Source organism: Abrus precatorius, unplaced genomic scaffold, assembly GCF_003935025.1.
Source record: "Abrus precatorius isolate BTA unplaced genomic scaffold, Abrus_2018 Scaffold3, whole genome shotgun sequence".
NCBI classification, from domain to species: Eukaryota; Viridiplantae; Streptophyta; class Magnoliopsida; order Fabales; family Fabaceae; genus Abrus; species Abrus precatorius.
Window position 1 is genome coordinate 56871 of NW_020874373.1, and position 9678 is coordinate 66548.

Consider the following 9678-nt stretch of genomic DNA (forward strand, 5'->3'; position numbering starts at 1 on the left):
TCGCCTAATCAACAATGGAATTAACATGTTAACAATCGGTTGATCTTATTAACTGAATTAGTTGGCTTAAATAAATAAAAAATAATACAATATCTTTGAACATGTCCGAACAACAGGGTTCGAAATCGAAAGATTGCAAATAGAGTTCAATATTTAAAACTGGCGAAAGCGCCTAGTGTATAAAGTTTAGTGTGCAAATTATATAACTGAATAATGTAAATTTCGAGTGATCCACCATTCATACAGTATTGTTTAAGGTATGATTAGATTTAAGGTTAGTATATATTCATTTATACATATTCACATAATTTTCATTTATCCTCTTAAATATATGCTAGACAGTGTGGATTATATAAACAAACAAAATTAAATGTGCATTTTTTTTTTATAAATTAAAGAGAGATAGAAAGAGAAGGAAGTAAGGAAATGGGTCATGATGTAATTGAGAAAGTTAGAGAAAAATTTGTTATAAAAATTTACTATAGAATATTTAGAACAGAAGAGGGAAAAAAATGATATTCTATATGTTGTAAAAGTAACCATACTGATAGATTAATTTTATTTTACTAACATTTTTTGTCTTTAAATATACTTTGAAGAAGAAAAAAAAGTGGCTTGTGATGGTGAGTGAGTTAGATGAGATGAGAAGAAAAAGTATAGTTTCGTGAAGGTGAAGTAGTCTTGTATGACTCCGGGGATGGGTCCGCCATAAAAACACTCGTTTCCTAGGCTGCTTCCTTATGTTTTGAATTCATAATCTAATTTCCTTCTTTCACCATTTTGATTTCAAAGCTCCCCTTTGAATGACCAGTATTTTGCCGTTCTAATCACGAGTCTTATATACATATTTCTAAGTTCTATATAAACCCCCGTTCACCAAAGCCATATTTTTCTTTCAATAATTTCTGAGTTTTAGAAAAGATCGAAATATATGTAGAGAGAGAAAGATATAGTATTACTAATTCATCTCTCATGTTGTATTGGTCAAAAGCATACAATCCACGTAGAAAATCAATTATTCAAAGCAATTTTCTTTACGGTTTTGAGTGAAAAATTAATCAAATATTCAAAGTCTATACTTGTGATTGTATTTTTTCATGTTGAGATAGTTAAGTCGTAAAATTAAAACAGCGTCACTTATTTTGTTTCATTGATTATGCGTGGTGGGTGTTATACGTTGTTTGAATAACATTCAGGAAAATATAAAAAGGGAATGTGTAATGTCGTTTGATAACATGTCAACACCCCTCCCAAAGCGCAAAATTCAACAAAATTCATACTTTTTACATTTATTAGATGATATTATACAGGCACACATAAATTGGTTTAGCTCTTTTAAAATGATAAAAATATAAATAAAATAGTAAAGTGAAGATTTATCAACTATTTAATTTATGCTTAAGTATTTTACCAACATAATTAATTTTAAATCAACGTATAATAAAGATTATATATTTTTTATTTTTGCTTTACAAATGTCTTCTTTATAAGCTGTCAAAGTCAAATCTCACACAAACACATGATCACATCGTTTATAAAGATGTAAACATTTAAAGTGCGAAGATGGAAATAAAATGTAATAAATATAATAGGTAACCTGATGGGGAAAAAATGCATAAAATGGGTGTAAATAAATTAATAAATTAGCATTAATATACATACAGAGACTAGAAAAATGTTTTTTAATTAATACACACAGGTAGATATAACTTTTTTATCTCCTTTAATTACAGAGAATATAGAGATGATTATATATAATTAAATATGATATAAATTAATTATTATTCAAATAATATAGTTGGGACAAACTAATAGTCGCACGTGTCAAGACTAAAACGCATATGGATATTAAGATTGAGAACGTTCTAAAAATTCGTACACATCAATTCAAAGCTTCATTATATGAAACCAACCATTTAGACTGTCATAATATTTAAGGGTTAATCAATTGTTAAATTCAATGAGATTAGGGATGTTCACATTAGGCTGCATCAAATGCGAAACAACACTACAAAATAAAACTTACACATATAGAATCAATTTTATTTTTTAAAGATTTTATTAACTTCAACTCTAAAGTATAAGAATAAACAGTTAATAATAGTAAAATTTTATTATAAAAAATATTTATTATATTTTATAACTTTAATATAATAACTGTGTATTTTTTTATAAAATTTTTTATTTATAAATATTTAAATTCAACGTTTTTTAAAACGGAAGTTAACAAAACTTTTTTTTAATATTAGCCAAAAGCCAAATTATTACAGCAACATTATAGCGGATATAAAGGATCTATGTATGTACCCCAACCCATTTATGAATGGAAGTACAAGCTCAATTACAACCCTTCAAACGAATAAATAGGGGGTTTCATAGCTCAAGGGCAACACTTGGCTATATGTACAAATCTGTGAGCTGGTGATTATAGGTTGCATAATTATATATATTCTTCAAGTTCAACATGACTGTTTATAGCCGAAAAAAGATAAAAAAGAATTAAGTTGGACTATCCTAATTATATTATGTCAAATTATTTTTTTTAAGTGCAATCTTCCATTCACTGAATTTATCTCCATGCATGTGTTGATGTTTATAATGACCGAGGGGCCAATTAATAGAGCCTTGCTTCGACTTCCCCGAATACCAGCCATCTCACTCACAATTACTAGTTTTCTACAATTGCAAGTCTCAATCAAGTAGATGAGTTAGTCCATTACAATTACTAGCTATCAGATCACCTACGTTGATGCTTGTTTCATGAACAACTGCACTGGGCACGAGTATATGTAAAGCAGTCAGATCTATATTTTCATCACCCATGTACCCAAATAAGTCAGCTCCATCTAATTGTACTCATTTATTTATAGTTTACACACATACATATTGTAATAGTTTAATTAAATTTTAAATCCATAAAAAATTATATATATATTTTATTTTTTGGATACAAAATAGTTTATTACATTTGTTTTTTCATTTGATATTCCTCTAAATATATCACAATTTTTTTATTTATATAATCTCTTATTTTAGGAAGACCCAATGTTTATGATGAGAACCAAACAAAAAAAATTATAATATTTAACAAGACTAATAAAAAAATTTATAATATGCAAAGAATTAAATAAAAAATGAAAATTACAAAGAAACCTTTGATAAAGACGAATATGTTATAAGAAATTCGTTTGAAATTTTTTAAAATAAATACTGAATAAAAACTCATAGATTTTTAAGAGACAAAAATTTAATTAAAGCTATTATAATTAACCAAAGTTTTATTTCCATATGCTTATTCGGATGTCTTTTTTCCCGCACCTAAATCTGACTAACTATTTAAGGAAATGGGCGGGGGTTATAACATTGACCACCAAACTTGTAGATATATACATTTTTGCATCATAATTTAAACTAACAAGCAACAAGTTTTAATTTTATAGGATAAGACATTACTCGGTCTTATTTACAGAAAAAAGAAACTAAATATCTATTCGGCCTACGAAAGATGAGTACCTCACAAAGCATGATAATTATAAATTAATTATAATTAATAAATTAATTTGTCAGGATTAAGTCTGACCCATAAGACCTATTAGTCCATAATATCTCATATAAAAAAAAAATAAAAAGTACGAGTAAAAAGTGGACTTTTAATTAAACAATAATATTCATTGTTCAGAGCTGAGATCTGACTTCAGCAGGTACCTTCCCATATCACGCAACGTCAGCAAGATACAGAAGAACGTCATCCTATCCAGGTAGAGAGTCGAAGACTAGTGTTTTTATTTCTGGAACAATAACTATCCTAAATTTTTAAAATGAATATATTAACATTTTTCTAATTTAAATTAATTTCAAGAATATATGAAATGTATTGTAAAATATATGGAATATTTATCTTGATATTCTTCTCCAATTTTAGTCGTCTTCGTTTTCAAACTAAGGTAAATTGCGCGTCCATAGGTGTTTGGAGTCCAAGGAATTCCGTTTCCAAACTTTCAACCTTCAAACCATTCACAGTCAAAGCAAAATCTAAAGGAAAATAAACTCCAATCCCTATATAAACGTTGAGAGTCTCCGGTTCTTCCATATCAACATTTCTATCACAAAGCACATACTATACATACCAATGAAATAAACTTGTTCAGAAGCTCTACGGGGATATCAAAAGCACAACACATAGATAAAGTGATCCACACTCTATACCTCTAAAAGAGCACATATTTTCGGTTTTTTCATTTGATTACTTTCAGAGAGATTGGAGAGAACATTCATGGGTTTCTCTTGCAGGAAGATCCTCTTCACAGTTATGCAGCTTCTGCTTATCATTTTCACCGTTTTTGTTGCTTCTCCAGAATGTGAAGTAGCTTGCAGGCCATTCTTATTACAACATGAGTGGTCGAGGGAACATGGGCTTCTTTGGCAGTCGCTTCCGAATGGTCCTGCGCCACCCACAGGGGGAGATCCCATTCATTAGGGTGTACACCAACGGACTCCAGTCAACTTAGCAGTTGAAGTTTAGGCTTTGCTTGATTCATATATATAATAGAATTTGTCTCGTTTATTTAAATAAGCAAAAGTAAAGCTTTAATTTTATTTAATTAAAATGTTATGATTTACATTTAGCTTGTCTATTTATTTGTGATTTAGTGTTATTATTATTATATATACACGAAGAAAAATTAAATTATATCAATATAAATTATATCATTCAATAATATTTTATTAAATAATTTATTTTAAAAATCAATCGTTTGCATTAAAATTTGATACTTTATTTATCTAAATTGAAATTAATATTATATATAATTTTAAAATATATAAAATTGAGAATCATATAATTACATTTTTATAATTATTATTTTTTTATAAAATTTGATATACATAATCAAAATAATATATAATTATAATTTAATAAATAAATTGATAAAAATTATATTTTATATTAAATTATTGATAATACAAAAGTGAATGTAACAATTTAATTCCTCGTATGTATAGTACTTGAAGTTAATAATAACTAGTTTCTAACTCACTCAATTTTCATTTATGCTTGTTTTAGAAGAGTATTGCCATACTCAGCAAACAAAAAATTGGAGCGTGTCTTGTTTATGGGATAAAATTTCCTCTCTCTCTCTTTTTCTTAATCTCTTTTTTATTAAACAATAATTTAGTAAAGTAATAAAGAATAAGAAAAATTAAGCAACATATCTTAAAAAAATTGTGTTAAAATTTATTATTTAATTGGAGAAATATAGATATGAACGAAAAAAAAAAACAAAGCGAGATTGAATGCTTATTACAGTTAACACTTTATAATTAGCTAGTGAGTTCCGTATTGAATGCAACTAATACTAAATAAAAATTATATGCAAAATAAATAACTACTTTAAATTTAATTTTTTTAAATATGACTAGTAATAAATACTTGATTATATTAAAAAATAAAAATTTTAAAATTATGAAATAAATTATAAAAAAAAAAATTCAACAACAATGATCAAGTCTTATATCTTACGAAGTAAAATTAGCATACATGAATGTCACAACATCATTTAGTTAAAAATTAAATTTTGAGAAATTTAGTTAAACAAAAAGTTTCATTTAATAACTTCATTTAAATTATATTTGAGAGTTGTATCTATAAGAGGAGAAGAAAGGAAGAGTTAATCTTTATTTGAGAATTATATTTAGAAAAGAAAAAAAGAGGTTAAATGAGGTTAACTCAAAGTTACTTAATCAAGGTCTATTTTTCTGAGTTTTTTTATTATTATTAATTTTTTTTGTTTAAATTTTAGTTTTTTAAGTAATAATTTTTTTAAAAATTAGAAAAAATAAAATTATTAATTTTTAAAGAAAGAAAAATATTTATTTTTTATTTAAAAAAAAAAATAAAAGATATAAAATATAATAATATTATTTATATAATTAAACTCTCTATTTTTGCCATTACACTCTCTTCTCAATATTAAACATCTAAATAAGGTAAGAGTTTTAATCTCCTTCTCCTTTCCTTCTTCTCTTTTCAAACTCTTTTTCTTCCTCTCCTTTCAAACTCTCAAATAAAATCTTAAAGTTTTCTTGAATTTCTTTTAACTTTTTTTCACTAAACTAAAAGTTATGTTATCTACGTCTTGGTATTTTTATAATTTTTTTATTAGTATTTATAAAGCTCTTCTCTACACATAGCCGAACCACTTTAATAATTTGTAAATATTTTTTATTATAAGTGTTACTTTAATATTTTTTAGTATACTATCATTTTGTATAAATTAATCATGAAAATTAAATTAATAATATAAATAAAAAAATTAAAAAATTACATAATATAGTAAAAAAATATTTTTATAAATATTCTATTTAAATAACTATTAAAATATTATCTCTCCTTTTGTAGAGAAAATACTCTTTAGTTTAAAAAAGTAAAAATACTTTCAAACAAGATATTGGGCCACATTCAAAACCCATGAATATTGGTCGAACCGATTGAACCCATTATATGAAAAGGAGCTGAATCGATTTAAAAAATAAATAAAAATAAAAGGCCGAACCAGTAGAAAGCTAGTCCAATTCCAAACCGAACTTCTATCGCAGCTATCATTGTCACCTTTTAATACGTTTGTCCCTTTTTTATTGTGACTTTGTTACCAAATAAACTTAGTCGGAGAGGTAAAAAATAATTTTTGTTTAAATTTTAAATTTTCAAAATTTAAAATTGCATAACTTTAGATTTAGACTTGATGTGGACGAGAAGAAGAGAAGAGTAGTGATTACTAATTTTTATTTGAAAATTAGTTAAGTATGAGAGGAATTGTTAAGAAGTTTTTTTAACTTTTTTTAAAAAAATTCAACATTATATTTTGAGTTTCTTGCTAAGAGTTTAGTGACTATATACTAAAATTTATTATTTTATTTTTATTTTTCAAATTAAATATTTAGTAAGGTAATAACAAAATATTTTTTAAAAAAATATTAATTTTCAGAGTGAATTTTTTAAAAAAATTATAAAACAAAAAAAAATTAATTTTTAGAGGAAAAATTATTTAATTATTTAATTTAAAAATAAAATATATATGAATAAAAAATATAAAAAATAATAATAATATTTACACGTTAAATCTTTAGGTATCCTTTACTCTCAATTTTAAATATTTAAATAAAAAAATTTAACTCTTCTTCTCCTTTTTCCTTTTCTCTTAAGTTCTTTAAATATTTTCCTTCCCTCTACTTTTAAACTTTCAAACAAAATTCAACTAATTCAAACTCATTTTGCCTTTGGTTTGACCTCAATTTCTTACGATGAACTACTAATTAAAAGAAAAATCATTCATACTTTGCTATAGTATTTTAAAAAATAAAATAAAATAATATAATAATATATGAATTACATTCTCTCTGTTATTATAATAATTTTATTATTTACTTTTTTCTTAATTTTTTAAACTTAAAAAATAAAAGTTACTACTTAACTTTTTTTATTACTTTATAAAAAAATTTAAATTTTAATAAATTTTTATATTTATATTTATATTCATAATACTTAATACATTATTTATATTATTCTAAAATAAATTACATTTGAACATTATTGTAATTTTATTAAATCTTTATCATTTTAATATGTACTATTTATAATTATTGAGTTAAATTAAAATATATTTTTTTTAAATGACATTTCAAATAATTTTATTACATATTATATATTTTTATTTATTAAAAAAAACAGATTTGTGTTACACATGCTACTAATTAATTATATCAATTGTTAAACACAATTAACCAGGTATCATCACACTAAATTTACAAAAGAAAAGTTGTGGATTTTTTTTATGAATAACATGAATCTTTAAAATTCTTGCATGCTTAAAAAATGAGATTGTTTCGTGCAGTCAGGTAATTCTGTAAGCTATTTAAATTATTTTATTTTTATTTTTATACATGAATTACGCTCGATCATATATAAAATAATAGAACACATTCTAAAATTAATTTTAATAATATATAATTATACTTAAATTCTTAATACCAAATTTAAGTTAAATAATTCTTATTAAGTTGGTGCACGATTGGGAATAAGATATGTGTATAAATAGTCAGAGAGAGAAATAGAAAAAATGAGAAAGAAGTAAAATAAAAAGTTGGATGTACTACATAAGCGGACGGTGTAAAAACTCTAATTCAATCCATCACTTTAAACGAGTTAACTGAATTAACCTGTGATGTCAAAATGTATTAATATTATATAAGTAACTTAAACACATACGTATATTGTTTACACTTTCTAATGTTTGACAGAGTCATCTTTTTTCATGAAATACTGGGCTGCGTGTTTATGAATGTTTGGAGTCCAAGGTATGCGGTTTCCCATTTTTCAACCTTCAAACATTTCACAGTCAAACCAAAGCTATCAAGAATTCAATTCCAATTGCTATATAAACGTTGCGTGCCTCCTCCCTTTCCACTTTCATATGAGAAGCTCATATTAATATTCTACCTCTTAACTTCTTCAAAAGTTCGTAAGGAGAGATATCAAAAGCACAACAAACATACTGATTCAAAGTGCAAATGGGTTTCTCTCACAGGAAGATCCTCTTCATAGCTCTACAGATTCTGTTGATCACCTTCACCATTTTTGTTGCTTCTCCTGAATCAGGAGTAGCTTGTAGGCCATTTTTATTGCATTATCAATGGTCGTGGGAATACGGGCTTCTTCTGCAGTCGCTTCCAAATGGTCCAGCGCCAGGATCAAAGGGAGATCCCACTCATCCCTAAGCAGTTGCAGGCTTTATTGTCGATATATAGTTGACATGTAATTGGAGTGATAACATTCTGATTGCAAATGTTTCACGTGTATGTAGATTATTTCTTTAATTTTTTGTGAGGTTGCATGTTTTCACACATGCAGATGCTTTTCAAATTAATACTATTTCCCAGCTTATTTTCTTGTATTCACATTCAATTTTAATAACCTCACATAATTAATATATATTAATTCTCTGAAAAATGTGATGTATTCTTTTGGGCCAATAATCTTAGCATGTTAATTACGTATAAAATTAAGCTCTTTAACTTGAAGAACGATCATTTCCTTCTACCACATTCATTATGTCGCCCTCTCTCTCTCTGTATGTATATGCCTATGTATTAGCCTTCTTAATTTTAAAAACAAAAGTTAGAGGAGAATTTGATTTATTTCTACTTTCTCATCAACTCCAGCACCTACATGCATGTTAAATATGAAAGAGTTTTTCGCATAATATACAAATATTATTAAATTAAAATAAACCATTTAAATAAAAATGTTTACTAAAATTTATTTTAAAATTTGTAATTTTAGAAATTAAAAATGAAGTAAAGTTTTTTATTAATAATAATTAAAAATGTATTATATTAATAAGATTAAACTAAAAAATAAAATTTTAAAAGTAAATAAATTTATAAGAGAATTCAAATTCAAATTTAAATTAAATTCAAAAATATTATTTCATATTTATTAATTAATTTGATGTGTCAAAATTCATTTTTAAAATTTAAATTGATGAAATTATAAAATTATTAAGATTTAATTTATCTAAAAATATATATTTAATTTGATACAATGTATTAAAATTAAAATTTAAATATTCAACACAAGAAAAATCACGTACGATAAAAATAATAATAACTCTTAAAAATACT